The sequence below is a fragment of the Lissotriton helveticus genome, chromosome 2_1, assembly GCF_964261635.1.
Source record: "Lissotriton helveticus chromosome 2_1, aLisHel1.1, whole genome shotgun sequence".
Classification (NCBI taxonomy): Eukaryota; Metazoa; Chordata; class Amphibia; order Caudata; family Salamandridae; genus Lissotriton; species Lissotriton helveticus.
The window spans coordinates 304263123-304285235 of record NC_136059.1 but is presented as its reverse complement, the minus strand read 5'-3'; the positions used below and the strand labels follow the sequence as shown (position 1 = coordinate 304285235).

Genomic DNA, 22113 nt, shown 5'->3' with positions numbered 1-22113 from the left:
CTTCACTTAAATATACCCCACTCGAATATACCCCACCCCAATCTACCCTACTCCAATCTATCCCTCCTAACTCTACTCCACCCCCACTCTTCCCTACCCCAATCTACCCCACTCCAATCTAGCCACCCAGATCGATCATTCGCCAGTCCAATCTAACCCACTCCAACCTTACCTACCCCACTCCATTCCAACCTACCCCACTCTCCTCCACTCCAATATACCCCACCCAAATCTACTCCACACCACTCTATCCAACTCCACTCCAAACTAACCCTTATCTAGCTCACTCCAATCTACCCCACTCCAATTCACTCCTCTCCCCATCTACCACACTCCACCCTACCCCAATCCACTGCACTCTTAACCCATTCTATCCCACTCAACTACAATCTACCCCAATATATATCCCAATCTACCCCATTCCACTCCACCCCACTCCAATGTTCTTCACTCTACTGCAGTCTCCCACGCCAATCTATCCCACTTCAACCTACTCAACTCCAATCTACCACACTCAAACCGCACTCTACTCCAATCTACCCACTTCGCGGTAATCTAACCCACTCCACCCTAAATAACTACCCCACTCCAGTACATTCCACTCCCCCATCCAGCCCACTCCACTCCACTCCACTCCACTCCTCCACTCCAATCCACTGCACTCCAATCTTCCCCAATATATCCCACTTCACTCTACCCCAATCTACCCCAAACAACTCAACTCCAATCAACCCTACTCCCCCTCTGCAATCTACCTCACTTCAATCACCTCCACTTCAATCTATCCCAACCCACTCCAATCTATCCGGCCACACACCAATTTACCCCACCCCACACCACACCAGTCTAACCCACTCCTACCTGCCCCACTTCACTCTACTCAAATCTACCCGACTCCACTCCAGTTTACCTGACTCCACTCCAATCTACACTAATACATCCCACTCCACCCCAATATATATATCCCACTTCATTCTACCCCAATCTACCCTACTCCTATCTACTCCAATCTACCACACTCTAATCTACCACACTAATTTACCAAACAACCCCACTCCAATCTATCCCATTCCATTCTACCCCACTCCACTCTATGCCAATCTACCCCACGCTACTAACTTTTGGCCATGCTGTACATCACACATGTAGGGCGACTATGTTACATCCATGCCACTCGTACTGTTTGAGCAATTTTATCCATAGAGCATAACATTACCAAATGCCCGCGATCAATATTCTTGTCGTTCACATGGGCCCATAAATTTAAATTTAATTACGAGCGCGGCTCTTTTACAGGCTCTAATCCTTGTATTAGAAATTTTCCCTCATGAAAAAAAAACTACATCTCCCAGGCACACCACATTAAGAGCACGCTAACATTACGACGCCACACGTCACTTCCTCCGAAGATCGAAGGTCGGGGGCAGGGTCTGTGGCCATATCGGATTACCGCACGTAAACGGGAATTAAAAAACACGTTACCGGAGACTCCACTAGTCAAGCCGAGGACCGGGACCGAGATAGGTATACTGCTGGGTGACAGCTCAAATTGAAGACCACCCGCATAGTTTAACCGGTCCTGTGTGATAAAGCCAACCCCCGCAATTCGAGTAAAGTATCTTTGGAATGAGAGACAGGATGCATGACATGTGAATATAGGTGTGCTCAGATTAACGAGAGAGATATATATAAACGGCTCTACATTTGAAACTGTATACCAGTTGGTGCAATCGAGATTGCTTTTGCTTGGTGCATGCTGTTTTTTACAATATGAGACTCTCACACAAATAACGCTAGTATGCGGAAAACCACGCCACCTACATAGGAATCTGTCAAATAAAAATCCAATATGTTTCAGTGTTATGGTTTGAGTGGCACAGTGAAAGGGTGATACCTCCACATATAAGCATGCACAAATTTGTAGGCATGCTCACTTTGGCGGTATCCACGACGCCCTGTCAGGGCGCACACACAACAGATATTTTGTTTGTGATATATGTTATATGGTGTTTGTCCCTATGTTTCTTTTCAGATGGAGTCTGGCAGATGACATACACACACTTAACATACCACAAGGAGCAGCTACTGTGCCCTCACTTTACCGATAGGATAGGGACCTCCCATTCTGTTAGTTCCCTCACATAGGGGGTCAACCTTGCCCTAAAGTAAGTCCTGGACCTTCATGGACACTACGGACTGAAACATGTCGGTACTAGGGTTTTAGGACCATAATACCCCAATCAAGACCCGATTTAAAAAAAAATTCATTACCCAGACAGACCCAAAAATAAAGGGAAAATGCGGATCTGCCGAGGTATTTTATCTATAACCCCCCTTGTCTTGCAACTATTCAAAGAGCTCCTAACATTGTGGTTGAGCCCACCCCGACTTGTAGGGGTCGGGGTGACCCGATGATGAAGCATGACACCACTAGTGTGTGTGAGGGAAATTAAAACAAAAATAGTTTTTTCCCCACATTCATGGTTGGGTTAGGTACAACCTTTCACTAGAGAGTTCTTCCCCTCTTTTCCTTCTTTTGTTCCCCCAATTCGGGCACGGCTAGTTCTCTAGCACCACCGACCACTACGTGGTCAATTGGAGTATTTTTTGTGAATTATTGACTACGTAGGGAGGACTTACTCCGGTATTTACCCTCTCAAACCGTCTTAGGTGTTGGGATTTTCCTAGCACCTTTTTGCATTTACATGCTGTACAGTGGCCACACTGTTGTACATATTGGATAAACACATTGTCAAAGCGAATAGCTCTCGCATAGGCAAGATGTATTGGCTTTGACAATTCTTGTTATAATTAGTGAGGTGCTGTAAGCTCCCACAACACAGTTCTACAGAAACATTTGACAAACCAGAAAAAGCAGTGACAGAGCCAAAAGATTATTAGCCAATGCCTGACCTACTGGTTTTGCCAAAGGTGGTTCTACTTCCCTTAGCTGAACGTGTCCATTTGAGTGTTTTAATGTAATTCAATACGCGTTAGTGAAGTCTTTTACTCATTCAAAATGTGTATCTATTGGTACAAGAGGCCTGACACACACAACACAGGGCAGACTACAGGTAAAGTCACATTTTTGTAAGGACCCCCACTTAGCTTTAGAAGGGCATCCCTGTCTTCAGGTGTATGCCCGCCCTCTATCAAACCAAGTTTTTAGAGGGCGAGGACTGGTCAATGATGAAGCATGACACCAGGTGGTGTGTGAGACCAGTCTTTCACTTCTTGTGAGATGCCTGCACTCACAAATTAACACTATTACACTGTAGCACCAAGGTCATCATACTAGGAGTGGCTCATTTATGGTAAACATATTTTGGAGGCTGCCTCTCCTAGCACCCTGTGCCTCTAGTTCCCTTCCTCCGGTCTTTCCTGAGGTTTTGTGGTTTAACAAAACCAGACAATATTTCCCAGATTATTATACATTGTGTCTCATTGCATCTTTAGTAAGAGAATGGCACATGAATTTTCAAAGCTAAGGATATCTCCAAGGATCAGTTTGCACGTCAGCATGTGGACTGGCCCAAACAGGCAACCATAAAATTAAAGGGCACACTTAATCCTGTTCAAGAAGCCTATTACTTCTGCCTCATTACAAAAGTCAAGGTCAATACGAGCAAAACCAACATTGGGCACACAAATATAATTTCATTTGCACTTGTTGGGTACTGGTGTAGCTCTAACCTTCCACTCACACAGCAACTTAGAAATGCCTCTTTGCTTTATATTATCTGAGCACTGAAGATATATGACCTTTGATATTAGAGAAGCTACTAATCAATTCAATTCCTCCATCTCTGATGACTACATTTTTAGGACCAGCTGACAACATTATAGTTTTTGGGAAATTGGTCTTTACTCCAAGGTTGTTTTAACTTCTAGGAAATAATTACATCATCAACACATATGACTTCTTCTTCGAGTCCACTGGTACAGAGCAGTAGTGAAATGGGTCTAACGTACAACGCTGGCATCGCCCGTTTTATGACTTAATGAAATTGTGAATTCTTCCAGATGTCAATATTTAACAGTGGATTACGATTTTTCTCCTCAACCTCCATATCGCTCATAATCTGCAACCATACTGACAGAGGTTGAGAGGCCTGTAAATCCCAGAGGAAATCCCTCTTTTCTCATCCTAGTGGAATTACCTATATGCAGTTAAAAGTTAAGGCACTATTATTTGAAGTCAAATCTCTCCAGGAGAAACAGGTGAACCTTCGACAAACTCTCTTCTTACTCAATGTCCAATCCTGAAGTCTACCCAAAATTGACTTTACCCAGGATTTTATGCAAAGCATCTAAAAATAAAAAAGAAATTGGTGGGGTTCGGCCCAGTTCCCCTTTTTGTGAACAGGTATGATTTTGAGAGTTTACCTTACACCTTTGAAAACAGCCCACAGAGATGGATTAAACTTCTATACCAACTAAGACTGCCCCACCCCAGTTATAGCCACTAAACAACTGTCCACAAACGAACCGAAATTGTTTTCACATACCGAAGTGGGTTTGAATCTTCTTACTTTCCTGCTCAGTCGACCCATAAAGTTTCATGAAACAAAAGGAAGCAAGGTTTATTAAGATAGAAGCACATTCATCAGTTAGTTAAGACTCTCTCAGGCAACTGTATTACAAACAGACTTACTATTTTTAACCTTGCATGGGATATTAAGATCCTCCTAAGCTTTCCTATCTTGCCTTGAAAGCTTATGAAACCAGCTTAAAACTAGCTTATGTCCATATAGCCTTATGATTACTAGGAAACATGTGTATTGCCATTCACACTTCCCTCCTAACTTTTCTTTTAAATATTAAACCACCTGCTATCCTCCATTGTATGGCTGCCTGCCTTCAGTCATGAATGATTTTGAAATACACAATCTTTTGGAATACATTAATTGTCTTGGGATCTCCATCAAAATCTAAGCAGTGCAACACCTTTAGAACCTCTCCAACTATCTTTAAAGTCTGCTGACATGTAACCTCTTCAAATCAATTTGATAATCACCTTTTAAATAAAACCACATACTGGTACAACCTACTAGCTCATTGTTGACCGAAGAAAATCATTTTTACTTAGCATATTTTAGCAAAGACCTTCTGGCTACATTTTTATCTGTTTTTGTGCCTGCACATAAGTCTGCAGACAGAGGGTGACAGGTCTTCTCTTGTAGCAGATGCTTCACCTTTCTCCAAGGTACCAGCTCCTGTCTTGTGGGCGGCTACACCTTCCTCCCTGCCTTCTCTGTCATGTACACGCTAAGTCTTGTCATCTTCTGCAGTTCCTGTTGGCCCAATCACATGCTCGTTATCCTCTCGGAGGGCGCTGCAGTTTCCAGAGAGGGCCAGGGCTCCACCTCACCTGGACACTGGCTGGCATGCTTCAGGCACTGGTCACCCTCCAGAGTAGCTCCAGGGTCCTGAAGGCACAAGCTCGACTCGTGCTTCGCTCGACTTTTTGCTGCTCTGAATTTTAATACACGTCTGGCCATTACTCTTTATTTTCTTTGCAGTCCTGGAAAGACTTCTCCTTCGCCCTGCATTTTCTGGTAGTACAGTCTTATCCATCAAACATCACCTCAGCATTCTCTTCTTCGCCAGTCCCTTCCTCCTCATCATCATCATCATCTTCAAAACATCCCACTGCATCAACTGTAATTAACTCCTCTGCATCATCAGCGCCACCAGGCTCATTCTCTGAGATTCTTTCCTCACAAGCCTTTTGATAGTCCTCCGGTGACTTCATATGTTCCACAAACGTCCATGGAGTTGTGAAGTGCTGGCTGCACATAGTACACCTGGGACTCTGTGAATGTTTCGCCAGCTTATACTCTGGGGTCTGTCGGTGCAGAATCAAATCTCCCCTGGCGTGAACCTGATATGCATTGCACCTCTCTGCTGCTGGGGCTTCACTCTTCCATCTCTCCCATGCACTGGAAACTGATTCTGGGCATGAATATCATCAGGCAGATATTGCTTATGTGTTGAATCTCCTAAAGTCTCTGCAGGTGCTGTGTTGTAGACATGTGGGATTGAAATTGCTCTGGGGTGTGATATTTGACTTAGCAGATGTAACAGAAGAGACTGGGTCTCATTCCTAGAGTTGGCTGCACTGCGGTGTTCCCCTCCTTGGTCCTCAGTTCAGGCTTCTGGGCAGTACCACTGATGGCTAGACTCTCGCCGCTTTGTTGGATCATCACTTTTAAAGAGCTCCCAGTACTTGATGCCTCAGTCTTGGAATCCATAGAGATGTACTGTGCATTTGAAATACAGTCAACCTTGCACTGTTGCAAGATTTAAAAAAGCCTGTTTCTGGGGAATCTGTTTCCCCTTCCTCATGGCTCTCACCAAAACAAGGTTTTCATCACAGCCTTATTCCTCAGAGCTCTTCAGCCTCTATGCAGAGGGCTTAGGCCCATCTTCAGATGCGGAGTCTTCTCTGTTTTCTGGTTCGGCTGAAGAGATGTCACTCTGCTCTGCTTCCGATGCTGCTTTTGGGACATCCAATCCAGTCTTTTCCATGGGTTTCATGTCACTCCCTGTTGCCTGTGAAGATGACCCTAATTGTGGCTCACGCTTCCCATTATAGCCTCGATGATAATCCTTGTAAAACATCCAATTTAGTGGATGAAAGGACATGTCTGGAAAGCCCGATCATGGGAGTTTCATTGAAATCCCAATGGGAGGGGTTCTCATAATGGAATGTCTTGACTGGGTGAAGATTTGCGGCACGGCAGGAGCTGGCACTATTACAAATCCACATATGATACCTTGCATGTGCTGCATAAATAGAGCTTGCAGCAGCTTTGGCTGGGGCACAAAATGGTTGCACAAATTGTTACCCTTACGGCCATCATTTGTGGAGCATGTGTGGTGCAGGAGCCTGCTGTAGTGGAGGCATCACCCTTCCTCTGTGAAGGAAGGGGCATGTGCGGTGCAGCTGCTGCTGAAGCAGTTGTTGCAGCTGCATCATGTGCTGGTGGAAGTGCTGAAGGGGGGTGACGAGTAGGTGGAGGGAGGAGAAGATTAAGAGGAGGTTGTTGCTGGTTAAACATCTTCAGCCTTCATCAACAAAGCAAACGTGGAAGTGCTACCTTTTGGGTTGGTTCTAATGTGGTTGTTGCAGCCCAAATGATTTCCCTGACTCTGGAAGCGTTGGCTCTTACTTTGTATTTTCTGCACTTTTCATTGGCCTGTTCTCTTTTGTGGGCTACCAAGTCTAGAGGGTTGCTGACATGTAACCTCCTACCATCACTGGAAGATACTTCAACCTGAGGACAGATTGGCTGGATAGGTGTACATTTGGGTTTTAGAAGGGGTCGTATTCCATGAACAAATAGTTGTGGTCACTTTAATGTTGTTATATAACTCAATGATATTATATATTTAAAATAAATTGCAAAACCACAATAAAATCAATTCCAGTGGATAAAGCGCAATCTTTAAAGGTCAGGAGAGAAGCTTGAGCCTCTCCATGTCCACTAGTCTGGTTTCCCCACTTGATCCAGCACCCTTGAGTAGCGCAGGATCTGAGGCTTGGCCTTACGCTGGTTTCCTTCTCACTTGTCAGACTGCCTGTTTCAAGCCACTTCCAAGGCCTATGACTCCACTGTGCATTCGATTCATCATGGCATTCCTGAGGTCTCGTCTCTGAGCCCCACGCTCTTGAATATTTATGTTCAACCTCTTGGGGACATTGTAGAAGTCTATGACTTTTCCATAAGCTTGTACGCTGTCAATACCCACATCATTATCAGCCTGTCCCCAGATTCTGGCAATGGGACCCCTCAGCTAAAAAGTTGTTTAAAATCAGAGGCCAAATAGATGGGTAAGAACTGCCTGAAACAAAATGGTGCTACGCAAACAAATGATTGACGGAATGCTGAATAAATCATACATACACCCCCCAGTCAAGCGACCTGGGTTAAATCCATCGTTCTTTTGCTCACCATGCCACCCCAGTTTAGACCTAGCCATATGCAAATCAGTCTTGACCCTGTGCCTCCTGGGAACAGTCCAGACCGACCTGCCAAGCCAGGTCCTCCCTGGGACCGATTTCTGGGTATTACCCTTCATCAGCCAGGCTAGCTTGAAATATAAATAATTTAAAAAAAATAGGTTACAGGGGTGTTTATAGTTAGCTGGACATTTCACTCATACACAACAATTGAAATTCCTCCGTTATAGTGAGTTCTACTAACTATAACTTGCGCGCCCGCAATCCACTGCTGTCACATATTACATCATTCACGACATGGTCAGTGACATCACTGATGAGTTTGTTTTTGTGCAGGAAGACACACCTTCTTGCACAAAAACAATCAGTGAAGGCATTTTTCTCCTTCAATGTATGCTGTGCAATGCAGCATATATTGAAGGAGAAAAAATGAGAAATGAAAACAATTCTCCTTGTTGTGTCTTGTTACACCAATTGGAGGATGGTGCAGCATTCACACACATGTCCAGATTTATGATTTCTAATAAATCTGGAGATGTGTCTTGTTCTATGAGTGTTCTGTGCAAACACCCACAGCAACACCTATAGAACGCCCCTTCAACGCAAAGTGGTGTGTATGATGAGGTTGTATTTACATGGAGAAGAAAAGCTACACAGAGTGTCTTTTCCTCTCCTTGCAAATATGAAAGAGTGTCTTGCGCCATCACTATGTTACAAAAAGTGACATATTGTTGGCACAGGATGCTTCTAAATTTGCCACATGAGTGCTTAGGTTTTGGCAGACTGTTACATTAAGAACATATTGCTAGTTCATTGATTGAAAAATTTCATGAGAGTGACAGGAGATAAACACAGAGTTATCTCTCCAAAGATGCTCAAAGAAGAATGATTGAAATGATTGCGGTCTTTCAATAGGTACAATGGAAAATGTTATGAACCAATCAAACCTTTTTTTCTCAGGTCACATGGGAATGCTATGACAGAGTGATTCCAAAACTACATAGGTGTAAACTGGGTATTTTGAAGACTGTATTAATACTTTGCAGATCTGCATGCATAGTATATAGAGACATTGACTTGTACTAGGGTTAGTGGGTAGGCCAATCCTTAACTATATGATTAATAAGTAGAGTAATTTCAGTACTGCAAAGAGAGAACAAGATACATTTAGAAGTACTTAGGTTTTGGTAAAGTGATAGGACATGTTTATAGAGTGGTGTTCACATGTTTATAGAGCGGTGTTCTCCATTGAACACCATACAGCTGCGTTACAGAAAGGTGGTCCGAAACCATGTCCCATTTTACACCTCTCTGCAATGCAACTCTCTGGCACTTTCTGCACATATCTGGTGGGTTAGCTGACCCCTGGGGCCCCAGGGACACTCAGGATTCAAGGCAACTTTATCCCGTAAGTTAATACGCCTGGAGCATCTTTCCACACATATCTACTCCATCCATCCCTCCTTTCTTCACCCGTGTGGAAACACAGCCCATTGTGCATATTAATACTTAGCTAATCTTACCTTCACAGTAATAGATATAAAAAACGCTAAACATTTTTTTCAGTTTTTTTATAATTTAAATTTCTGAAAATTTCATATTTTAAGAATTAGGATCTGTGAAAGAAAAGAAAAAAATACAGTTATAATATATAATATATTTTTTACAACACAATATAATTTTAACATTATAAACATTATTTTCTTTGCCTTTTTGCTGTTCTCAGAATATATTGAATTTCACTACAAACAGTGATTTCAATGTTACTCATCACATAACAGCGGGCAAAAAAAACCAATCAATAAGATAGTTTAAAAAAAAAAAAAAAAGTGTATCTAAAATATTTTTAATATACTCAATTATTTCTGAACATTCCATGAACATTACATCCTCAATAACATACCATATAATGTAAATCACACACATATAAAATGCTTCCTTGAAATATGAAAGAACTCAAATAATAATTCAATGAACAATTATTTTTAATTCTTATATACTTTAAATGATGTTCTTTAAAAATATATGCTGTGAGAATGTGCAAGAAAAATTCCTTAATTGAAATGTATACTTTTCCTCTAGGCCAAATAGTGCTCCTGAAATCCTTTACTGAAATAGTAATTGTATTAACACTTTTTAACATATTCCTCATAAGCTGAATTATCTTCTTAAAACTTTGGCTTTAAAAATATTAGATACGAATTTGGTAATTCGCTAGGCAAACGGTGTTTAAAAAACAATTGAGCATCATTACAATATGTCCATCCTTTATAGCATTTTAAATAGACAATGTAATGTCCAGATGTTGTTGAAGGACCATCATGAAAAATAATTGCTACTGCTACAAAAGTTCTTCCTGAGATTGATACCTAACTTGCTACAAAATGTTTAAAGTTTCCAATTTTCTTCCATCAGCTGTACAACATTGTATCATTAAAATTATATATTGTCCATATCGTTGTATAAATAATGTTGATAACATTTCTGATTTGCATTGGCTACACTCCATGTTTTGATTTGCTGCTTTAACTAGTTTGTTGAAAGACACTGTTTTACAGTCTGGTAAAGTCAAATATATAAATCTTTCAGTATCTATATTAGTGCTACAGGTAAACACACCATTTTCACATTGATGTTCCCATTTATAACCAAGGCCAAAAAGATTTTCAATTTCTATTCCTTCATTTTCCAATACGGCAAGCATATACAATTAGAAATTCCTGAGCATCTTGTTGGATATTCTGCGTAAATTGTGTAGAACAAGAACATATATCCAAAAGATTCCGAATATCAGAAACGCTTTGCATTTTGCAATTCTCAATTTTTCATAAACAGAATGCAACAAGGAACAAAATCTTTTTTCACGATTCTCCATAATTTGCTGTTGCACACTTTCAAGAAAAACAACAACATTGACCACTACATTGGCATAGCAGTTGACATCTGAACTATTTTCTAACTGATAACCAACAATCTCTTCTATAGTGTCCTTTATCTTTCTGCTTGCAATCTCAACATTATCTTGATTTTTTTCCTTCTCTATAACTTCAGTACAGATATTCTCATATCTTCTTTTACACGCTTTTCAAACACAGCATATTCACCTAATTTAGGAGCATACTCTCCTCTTAACCTATTATACTCTTTTACACAGTTGGCATCTGCAATATTCTTTCTCTCATCAAAATCAAAAACAATCCAGATAATGTTCTGATTCGAGACAAAGCAACATATGCCATACCCTCTTTGAACACAGTACTTCCAATGTTCACCAAAGCACTGTCTACACTTAATTCTTGAGATTTATGAATAGTGACTGCATATGCCAGAGAAAGTGGAAATTGTTTTCTACGGACATATAAATCTTTAACAAGCAAGAAACGAACTGAACAATGACCAATTTGCTTTACTTCTTCAATTTGATCAAATTTGAATTTTAAAAATTCAATTCCATCTCTATTTTGATAATTAACAAAATCCACAACTTTACCCATTGCTCCATTTACATCCATTTCTACATCCAAATTACGTCTTAAAATTACCCGACAGTTTATACATACATATAGATTCTTTTCTAAAGAATCCAATTTTGTTTTCAATTTTTGTATCAAAATAATAGTGATTCCTTCATGATCTATTTTATCAATGGCTTCCATTTTTATTATTTCTTCATTTTGTAGCTTCAAAAGTTGTTCATTAAATATAGAACACTCGCGCAGTGTTAGCATTAAGCAGATGATGGATTTCTATTCTGCAATTTTCATATATATTTTCTAAGGAACTATATTTTTATTTGGTAACAAATTCGAGAGTAGTCGACTTTGCAAAGCTTGTTTGCCATGTTCTGTCAGTACTCCAATTCTTGTATCTTGAAGAATAGTTACATAAGCAACATCATTTGCCTGTCGCATATTTGTAATGAGTCCTTTGTATTCAAAATATGACCAAATATTAACATTTCCAACACTACCCAAATACTTTCTGGTGTCTTCATGCACAAGTGTTTTAAATACTGGTTGTCCTTTTACGGGAGCAAGGTGCTGTAGAGCTCCAAAAACTATGACATGTTTTCCTCCAAATAAGACATCGTACTCTGTTTTAAGAATTTGCTGCATTCTTAAATGCACTAAAGGAAGCATTAAGTTTGAAACCATGCTTACCTCATCAATAATTAGAAGTTTCATTTTCTTTAGCACTCTTGAAACTTCATTACAAGCTTCTCCAGATAGCTTGTGATATTCCAATTTGTTTTCATGCTCTACAGGTAGCATAAGTAAACGATGCAATGTAATTCCTTTAATGTTGTGTGCTACCAACCCAGTTGGAGCAGTTACAACACAAATGTGAGTCAGTTGTTGTCTGTAGATAACTGGTCCATACTTTAATTAAGAAACTTTTTCCTGTTCCAGCTTGACCACTGACATACATTCGGATAGGTTGAAATGATGTGCATGTGCATTCTTTCTTTTCATGAAGAAATCCATGGTCAATCTGTTTCACTTGGTGATATATTTCTCAATATTTAGTTGTTCTTCCAAATGTCCTAAGTCCATAATATCGTCTTGAATTGATACATTGCTGTTTCCACTTCATTCATGGCGATTGACGCTTCATTTTCAGAAATTGTTTGTCCTAGTGGATCTCGATAGTGGAGCAGAACTTTGACTGTCTTGAGAACTGTCTCTAGCAATCTCAGCTGCAATAGTAGCTTCTTGATCAATTTCATCGTTCAACATTTTTGATAATTTGCAAATACAGTACATTCTATGGTATCTTTACAAGCATTGATGGAATCTTCATAGCTCTGAAAATCTACAAGTAATTCTAATTCTGTACGCCACGGTTTGAACAGTTGCAAAGGTGCTAAATAGTAAAATTCCCTTTTATCAGGAGTATCACAACTCAGTTTTCTGTGATTAATCAAATTCCTTTTCTTTGTTTCACCAAACATCCTTCAGAACCAATCACTGCATATTTTCCTTCATTGATGTTTTCTACAGTATTGCGTTTAAAAGTGTAGTTTTGCAGCACTTCATAGAGACATATGTTCTCAAGAGGATGACTTCTATTTGGATATTATGTGTCCAACATGTTTGGTTTGACAATATCTGTACTTTCAGGATCTTTTTCTGCTAAATATTCGATTTCTTGTACAGATTTAAGTACTCGATTTCACGTTTCAGCAAGACCTAGACTCACCCAAATAATTCTTCTAGATTTTGAGATTAAACTTGCAGATAATAACCGATCTGAGCATTCATATGCTCCAATTTCTAGATGGGATAACATCTTCAAACTGAAACTGTATAATTTCTTACTAACACTCTTCTTGTGAGAAATTTCTTCCATTTCTTTCAATTCTGTCTTTTCTGATTTTGTAATGTAGGATGTCACATACCGGGCAACAGCAATGGAATGATCTGTAACATACTGAATATCTATATCAGCATTCCACATTGAGAGAATAACTGGATTATAATCATTTATGTATTTTGATTCTTCACTACTTCTCAAATTGTATGTATCTTTTGGCGATTTTCTAGTGATGGTATGTCTCATAGCTGACATAAAACTATTAACTCTTCCTTTGGATATTACAGGAAGTGGACATCCGAAACGACATTTGGTATAAAGCTTTTCCTTAGACTTGTACTTTCGCCGACAGTATTAACACATCAATGACTTTGGAATCATAAGACTTGTTGTCTTAAGTTGTTTTCTTCTGTTCTTTTTGGTATAGCACATGTGGCATATTCTTCAATAAAAGACAAAACAGTATCATCCGAATCAGTTCCAAAATTGGGTGCATCCTTGATCCATATCAGCATATGTATATGAGGAGCACCTCTAGCTTGATACTCCTTTCTCCAAAAGAAATCCACAACTTCTCCAAGAGGAGGATTCTTTTTATTGCAGATAAAAGAAATCATAGCTTCAAATCTATGATTGAAATATCTACATACATTAACAGGATCCAAAGAGCACAATTCTCCAGGTGTCTTGTATCCAATTTTTTTTCTATACGAATTTGCCTCTCAAAGAAATTCCAGTAAATCATCCCAAGCGTATTCAGCACAGCTTAGGATAAGGAACCACGTAGGAGTTCCTATGTTCCTTAGCATACATTTAAGTTATCCATGACAACAGTGCCAATACTCATTAGTACCACGCTGACATGCCATCAAATTAATCAGCTGAGATTCTAAATGATCATCTCTTTGATGTACTTTATCCATAAATTCCTTTGCAGAAACATTTTGAAGATGTACTCCTGTTTTCAATATGTGATTGACTGCATATGAAAGTCCAGACAAGTCACTCTCAAACAAAAGATGAAATATATATGGGATACATTGTCGAAATCTTGGATCTTCTGCATACAATCTTGTTGTCCGATATTCAGATGCAGGAATCTGCACAGGTCGTTCATCATATCGTCCACCTTTTACTGTTGAGAACAACTGCGGAAAACAACGAGCTTCCAAACTTTTTTCCCATACACTCATGGGACTTCCATTGCTTTTTTCATTTGGAATTATTCGATAGCATTCCCTATGACTTCTTTTGAATGAAGTGGATGTACACTATAATGTTCATAGATTTCTTCACTTTTAGACATGTCCACTTTTTCAATTTGAACACTTGACATTTCAGTATCATCTCCTATAAGTATTTCTCCTTCTCCCACATACACATTTTTATAGTACTCATTATTTTTTAACAGATACAATGTTGCCTTTTGCACTTTCCTAACATCCACTTATTCTCTAGGAACACCATTAACTAGAATAACTAGAGGTTCATTTTCTACATTCTCTACACAAATAGTTTCAATATTTTTCTTTAAATCTAGAGGTAAATATACAACTCTTCCTTTTAATCCTCTCTGTAAATCTGTAGGAGGCTATTTACCTGTTTTAGGCTCCATACGAACAATAGCCTGAAATGGGTGCACACATTGAATCAGACTAGACTCATACGTATTTAAATCTATCAGTTCTGGAGGAATAGTTACCAACTCTAGATTATTATGGACAGCTCTAGCGGGCATTTTATTCCCATCTGATTTGTTATAACAATATTTGCAACCTGAACCCAAATCAAAACAATTCTCTACCAACCAATGAGATGCAAATTCCACCCACTTAATATTTTCTCTTTCACTTTTTAAATACATATTAACAGTCCTAGTCTGATATTTATAGTGAGTTCTCCAACAACAAATACAAGAATAATTTGGCCTTTCACCTGAAATCACCTTATACTTTGTAATTTGTTCTTCAACATTTTTTGTAGTAGTATGTTGCACATTCTCTTCAACATTTTCTTCTATTAATGTGTCAGTTCCTGCACTCTCTTGTTCAGGACCAAAGTAACAAAACTCAATTTCATCACAAACCTTCTTCACATCTGATACTGACCCACGCAAAAGAGCACTGTTCAGCTCATTTACATTAGTGCTGGACTTTTTGCGTAATACTTTCTTCTGACTAACTTCCGCATTTGAGAATGATGTACTGCTAACATCCTGAATTGATGAAAAACACTTTGACATGCTTTTCTAGAAAGACAAGCCAGAGAATGACCTTGCAAACCAGTATATTTTCACACTCTGCAAGGATCTAGTCCTTGCAACATCTTAATCTTTTAACACTTGTTTTTACGCTATTCTCGTAAGAAATTGTGTAAAATATCAATAGATTCCTGTCGTACACTACACATACTATTACAATCCCAAGTATACACTGGGGCTTTAGGACGTCTCCCTAGAACTTCATCAGCTATCACTTCTTCTACATTTCTGGGGACCATCTTCTCTTTTTCAATTAGACAACCATTTCTAACATCATTAGCTCGACCACTGGTATCTACTGCATGCAATAAATTGTTGGTCTGAAAATAAGTCTTCATTAAAGAAAGGCTCTGAACTTGAACTGTGTTTCCATTCATCCCAAAAATCACAAAAATTAGTTCTGTTAATTACTCTTTTCTTCTTACTTTTGGCCTTCATAAAATGGATTGTTTTATTTAGTGATCGAATTCTGTTTAAAACTAAAATAAATAATTTCCTTTTTAATTCAAAAGCCTTTTGCACAATGGATTCAATATGCTTCTTCTTTTCATAAAATAGTGCTTTTTAAAAATATTTTTTCACATCTTTTAGCAAGTTACAAACGACTATTATAAAAAATCTTTTGTCTGATTTCTTTATACTGATTTTGCCTTCTTTTACCATACATTATGTCTTTGCTTTTATTCATATTCTTTTTTCTGATCGAACCATTCTTAGTACTTTGCACAATCTGCACACTGTTTCTAGGCTTTAAAAGTTTTTTAATGACTTCTTTTGTTGCCTTACTCGAAGACTTTTTCTTTTTACCCACATGATGTTGGTCATCCAATACTTTTTGAATTATTTTCAAATATTTGTCCTTTTTCTGTCCTTTTCTTTTTCTTGATGTTTCAGGCATGATAAGTTTATTTTAATGATGATAAACAATATCTGTAAAAAATAAATATAAATAAATGTATTTTAATACATTTATAAATTATACTTTTCTATTACTATACAAACACATTGTATATAAAAAAACATTTAACCACTTTTTTTGTAATGACTAAATTAAATTGTAATTGAAGGTGTAAAGATAACTGTGTAGGTGATTAGAGGTCTGCATGTGTAATGGACAAGGGTTTGTAGCAGTGTTGTGTTAAGCCCTGGGACATTATATGAATACTTAGGCACTGACTGAATGATTAGAGTCCTGCAAGGAGAATGCCTGGATGAAGTGTTTGGGTTTTGGTGCAGTATTTGAATTACTACATGATGCTGGGTGGCTGACTGGAGCAGTGCATAGGGAGTGACAGGGTGTTTGCTTAAGTGTATAGGTTAAGCCTGAGTAATTAAAGATGTGAAAGACAAGTGTGTAGGTGGTTAGACGACTACATGCATAGTGGATAGGAGTTTGTACAAGTGCATGTGTTAAGGCCTAGCTAACTGTATTAGTACCTGGGTACGAAAACAATGAGTAGAGTACTACAAGGAGTGTGCCTGTGTGAATTCGTAAGTGGTTCAGTTTTGGCGCAGTTAATGGATTAGTAGATGGTACTGAATAGGTCACTACAGGGGTGCAGGGGCAGTGACAGGGTGTTTGCTGGAGTGTATGGATACTGCCTGGATAAATGAACGTGTGTAAGATAAGCGTATAGGTGAATAAAGGACTGCATGCACATTGGACAGAGGTTTGTAGCACTTCATGTTGTAAGGCCTAGATTACTGCATGAGTACTTGGGTACTGCCTGAATGATTATAGTACTGCAAGGAGAGTGCCTGGGTACATTTATAAGTGATTGGGTTTTGGCGCAGTGAATGGATTAGTACCTGGTGCCGAATGGTTCACTAGATGAGTACAAGGGGAGTAACAGGATGTTTGCAGGAGTGTATGGATTCTGACTGGGGAATTGAAGTCCTGAAACACAAGTGTGTAGGTGGTTAGAGGACTACATGCATAGTGGATAGGAGTTTGAAGCAGTCCATGTGCTAAGGCCCTGGATCACTGCATGAGTACTACTTGGGTACTGACTAAATGATTAGAGTACTACAAGGAGATAGACTGGGTGAATTTATAATTGGTTGTGTTTTACTGCAGTGAATAGATTAATACATGGTGCTGAAAAGGTCACTAGAGGGTTGCAAGGGGAGTAACAGGGTGTTTGCAGGAGTGTATGGATACTGACTGGGGAATTGAAGGTCTGAAACACAAATGTGTATGTGGTTAGAGGACTACATGCATAGTGCATAGGAGTTTGAAGCAGTCCATGTGCTAAGGCTCTGGGTCACAGCATGAGTACTTGGGTACTGACTGAATGATAAGGGTACTGACTGAATGATAAGAGAACTGCAAGGAGAGTGAATTTATATGTGGTTGGGTTTTGGTGCAGTGAATGGATTAGTACATGGTGCTGAATGGGTCACTAGAGGAGTGCTAAGGGAGTGGCAGGATGTTTGCTGGAGTGTATGGACACTGACTGGGAAATTGAAACTGTGAAAGATAAATGTGTAGGTGCTTAGAGGACTGTGTGCATAGTGGATGGGGGTTTGAAGCAGTCTATGTGGTAAGGCCAGAGTCACTGCATGAGTATTTGGGTAGTGACTGAATGATTGGAGTACTGCAAAGAGAATGTCTGGGTGAATTTATAAGTGGTTGGGTTTTGGCGCAGTAAATGGATTAGTACATGGTGCTGAATGGGTTACTGGACGAGTGCAAAGAGAATGACAGGGTGTTTGCTGGAAGTGCATGGATACTGACAGGAGATTTGACAACAGTGTACTTTTTTAAGCACTTATGTGTCACCAAAGACATAAACTAACCACATGCTTATGCCATATTGGTTGCAGAAGTGCACACAGACATTCTACATACTTCACTACTGCACTCTAGTGTGAATACCTGGCTCATTCTGCGAATGCATAAGCAATGACTGGCTTCTAATACTACTAAAACTTGACAACAGGATAGGTTTTTAAGCAGTTATCTGTCAGCAAATACATGAAATGCTTCTCTCACAAAGGTTGCCCAAATGCACACGGACTCACAGTGTGATTCTAGACAAGCAAGACTATTCCCTGGTCTTTAGCAGGAGAAACACATTAGTCTTATTCAAAACAAAGGCACAACATACAATCCCTCACAAATTAATAACTCACCTTTCAAATTGATTTGTAGATTAAGAAGTATGTCAGTCACACACCAGATTTTCTTATACAGAATGTCTGTAGTACACTGCTCTTAGCAAAACCAACAAATGGCAACCTTTCCCTCTCGCTCTGCACACATATACATGTAAATATCAAATAACATTGCTTCCAACATTAATTCAAAAGCTAACACACATTTCTATTGGTTACACATTTTAACCCTTTCCAATTGACATAACTTTCAACCCTACCTACCTCCACACTGCTTAGTGCCTGTTACCATAGTCACAGTTCATGGAACACTCAGCTGAACACACAGGTCACAAGTTCAGCACACAATGTTGCAAATCCAAACAGCAAGTGTGCTTGACTTTTCAAAATATCAGCTTATCTTATGTAATGTTCCTTTCAAAGTTTTTATTAACCAATAAGAAACATGATTTTAAAACACAAAAACATGCACCCTACTTTTCAGTCTATAATGCTCTCAAACAGTCAATCATTTCTCTTCTTTCTTTAAAACTGCATCTTATCCACTATTTTAGAAAAATCTTACTTTTCAAACTGCCCATTTCACATACATACACCTTCTGAGTGAATCCAGACCTTCCTTCAAGATGCTTAGAGTGTGGATTGTGGGACACAGCTATATTTTCTGGAGCCAAAGTTATGCAGATAACAGAGGTATTGACAAAGACCTAGCTTTGCCAAATGTAGACATTAAATGATGCCATTGGTTAAATCCTTTTTGCATCTCCAACAGCCTGACCTCATAATTGTGCACTGTGGTGGCAATGACCGAGGTACTTTGACTGGGGTAGTTCTGGAAATGCTTATGAAGGACACCCTTGGAGAATTGATGTCACTTTTCCCCCCAAACTGCCTTGGTCAATTTTATCCACCGATTGAGAAAGCTAGGAAACATGTCAATAAAGCTGCTTCTGCTTATCTCCGAGATTATAGGATGGGTTCCATTTTCCACAACAATCTGCGTTTCAATATGGATGGCATCTATTGGAGAGATGATGTACATTTTACAGATGACGGTAACAGTCTCCCTCATCAACTTTAGACTCTGCATACGTACTTACTTATAGGTACCAAAATCTCTCAAACACAAGGGCTCTTTTTAGATCCACCCAAGATCTAAACACATAAGCTTGATGTATATTTAAAGAATATTAAATTTCTTTTTTGCTTGGCGTCTCGCACCCAGCACGCTTTGGAGTCATGCACCCAACACGTTCACACCAGCCTGTCGCGCTGGGGGTCGTGCACCAGCGCGTGCACACCAGGGGGCCGCGGTGGGTGCACGACTCCTAATTTTATCGTAATTTTTTTTAGCACCTACCTCTAATTTCTATTCTCCCCGGGGACCCCACCCTCAGGGTCTATATACAACGTTGGGGTCCATAGGCGAGCCCCAATGCTCCCACGGTCCTGCCAGCTCCCCGCGTCCTTCGGGAGCTGGCATTGCTTTTCCACATGGGGAGCTGCTAACATGCAGAGAACATGCAGAGATTTTGAAAGAGAGAGCAGGTTTCCCTGCTATCTCTTTCAAAATCCAAACCAAGTTTGCTATGGCAGAGCGGAAGCCCCAACGCTCCCACCCTGCCATAGCAAACAGCAGTATCCCGGGGATGAGCACCCCGAGACACTGCAGGAGCTAGCCCTGGAGGGTAGCGGTCCCCAGGGCCCTCGAGGACTCCAGAAGGGGGGCCACACGGCCCCCCCGCCCACAATGTACAAAGCCCCGGGGGTGGTGGTCCCCGGGTCTTGGGGGGGCCTTTGAGCCCCCCACCCATTTACTTGAAAGCCCGGGGTGGCGGTCCCCGGAGCTGGGGGAGGGCTTTGAGCCCCCCACCTATGTATTTTGCTGGGGGGGGGGCCTTTGAGCCCCCACCCATTTATTTTGTAGCCCCGGGGGGTGGCTAATTATTAAAGAAGCGTAGGAGCCTGCGCTTTGTTGTTTTTTTCACGTCAGGATCCGTGCACACTGCGCAGATTTTGCCGTTTTTAAAAAATATTTTTTTTTTTGGGGCCTGGGGGTCCTTGTGGGACCCCCCTAAGCAGGTCTAGGGGGTCAGGCTGTTTCTACCCTGCCCCTTATTTACGTTTTGCGCACTTGTTGCACTGATTTCTTGTGCCTCAGTTCTACTGAGGCACTAAATGGCTGCCAACACTTCCTGGTTTGGGGTGTTGACAGCAAGTTGACAGCCAATTAGCATGCAGCTAGTGATTGGGAGGGTGCGCACAGGGTGTGCACAGGGAGAGCGGATCCACTGCGGCCATAGATATATATGTGATTTTACTTTTCATTTTCTCAGTAACTACTGAACGGATTTTCACCATTTAACAAAAAGGTACGAGTCAGAACCAACGGCTACCTCTTTGCCAAATTTGGCGTAATTTCCGCTCAGCAGTTCGGGCTGTAGCTGCGGCTAAAGGTTTCTATGGAAACGCGTTTTGGGACCCCTTTTTTCTCGCCCCTGCTTGACGAATCACCCCCAAACTTTCAGGATAGGAGCGGACCGGAGCGCCCCACGAGTTTTGAAAATTTCGCGAAGATTCATCAAGGACAAAGGCCTGCCAGTCTCTCAGCTGGGTATGGGTAATCCAAGATCACCTGCCCCTGGAGCATCAGTGCCTGCCCACTTGCCAAGACCAGTGTGAACTCTGAGTAAGAGGAGAGCGCTGGAGGGAGCGAGGTCCAGAGTCCAGTGAAGTACCCTGGTGACTGCGTGCCAGGTGGGGCCAACAGGAAAAGACCAGGAATGTTCTCAAGACCGTCATCGAAAGGAAGAGGCCGCCGTGGAGACTTGTGCGGCCCTGAATGAGGCACAGCATTGTGGGCTTGAATCCCCCATCCTCTCCCGCCACCTGTGGGGATGACCCAAAGAACCAAATGATAAGAAGGCTTTCTTTGGTATTAAAATTGCAGTACAGTACTCACTCCAATTATCCAAACACTGCTACACACACATTTATACAGGAGGTAGTCTAGTTGTAAACCCAAGGCTCAAACACAGAAGGATAGAAAATATATCTTACAGCCACACGAGAGGATAGGCCTGAAGCTGAACTGTGTTCAGACCAGCTCAGACAAAAGGGTGCATCTGAAAGGGCGTCAGATGTGACTTCGGCACATTTATATTGACCCCCAGCCGCCGTAGTATGGAGGGGGAGCCTGTGGAGAGCCCACCTTCAACAGCCAGTCGCCGAGATAGGGGAAGACTGGCAACCCCTGATTTGCTCATATGAGTAGCGTCTACCGCCATCACCTTGGTTAACCCCCGTGGGGCACTGGTAAGGCCAAAGGGGAACATGGTCAACTGAAAATGCTTGTGGCCTACCGTAAACCTCAGGTAGCGCCAATGGTCAGGCAGGATGGGCATGTGGAAACTGGCATCCTGCAAGTCCAAATCTCCTGGTTCCTGGGCAGATAGGA

The 22113-nt window shown here is 40.7% G+C and overlaps 1 protein-coding gene, 1 long non-coding RNA gene and 1 pseudogene across 25 annotated transcripts in view; 1 reads left to right on the top strand and 2 right to left on the bottom strand.

The window, feature by feature from the left end:
* The window catches only part of NEDD4L (NEDD4 like E3 ubiquitin protein ligase), a 1578130-nt gene that overhangs the window by 47514 nt on the left and 1508503 nt on the right, over positions 1 to 22113 (bottom strand). The gene's annotated exons all lie outside the window — the stretch shown is intronic.
* LOC144817929 (uncharacterized) overlaps positions 1 to 22113 on the top strand; it is a 427018-nt gene that overhangs the window by 280497 nt on the left and 124408 nt on the right. The window lies entirely within an intron of this gene.
* LOC144819086 (uncharacterized) overlaps positions 5122 to 22113 on the bottom strand; it is a 49532-nt pseudogene continuing 32540 nt past the window's right edge.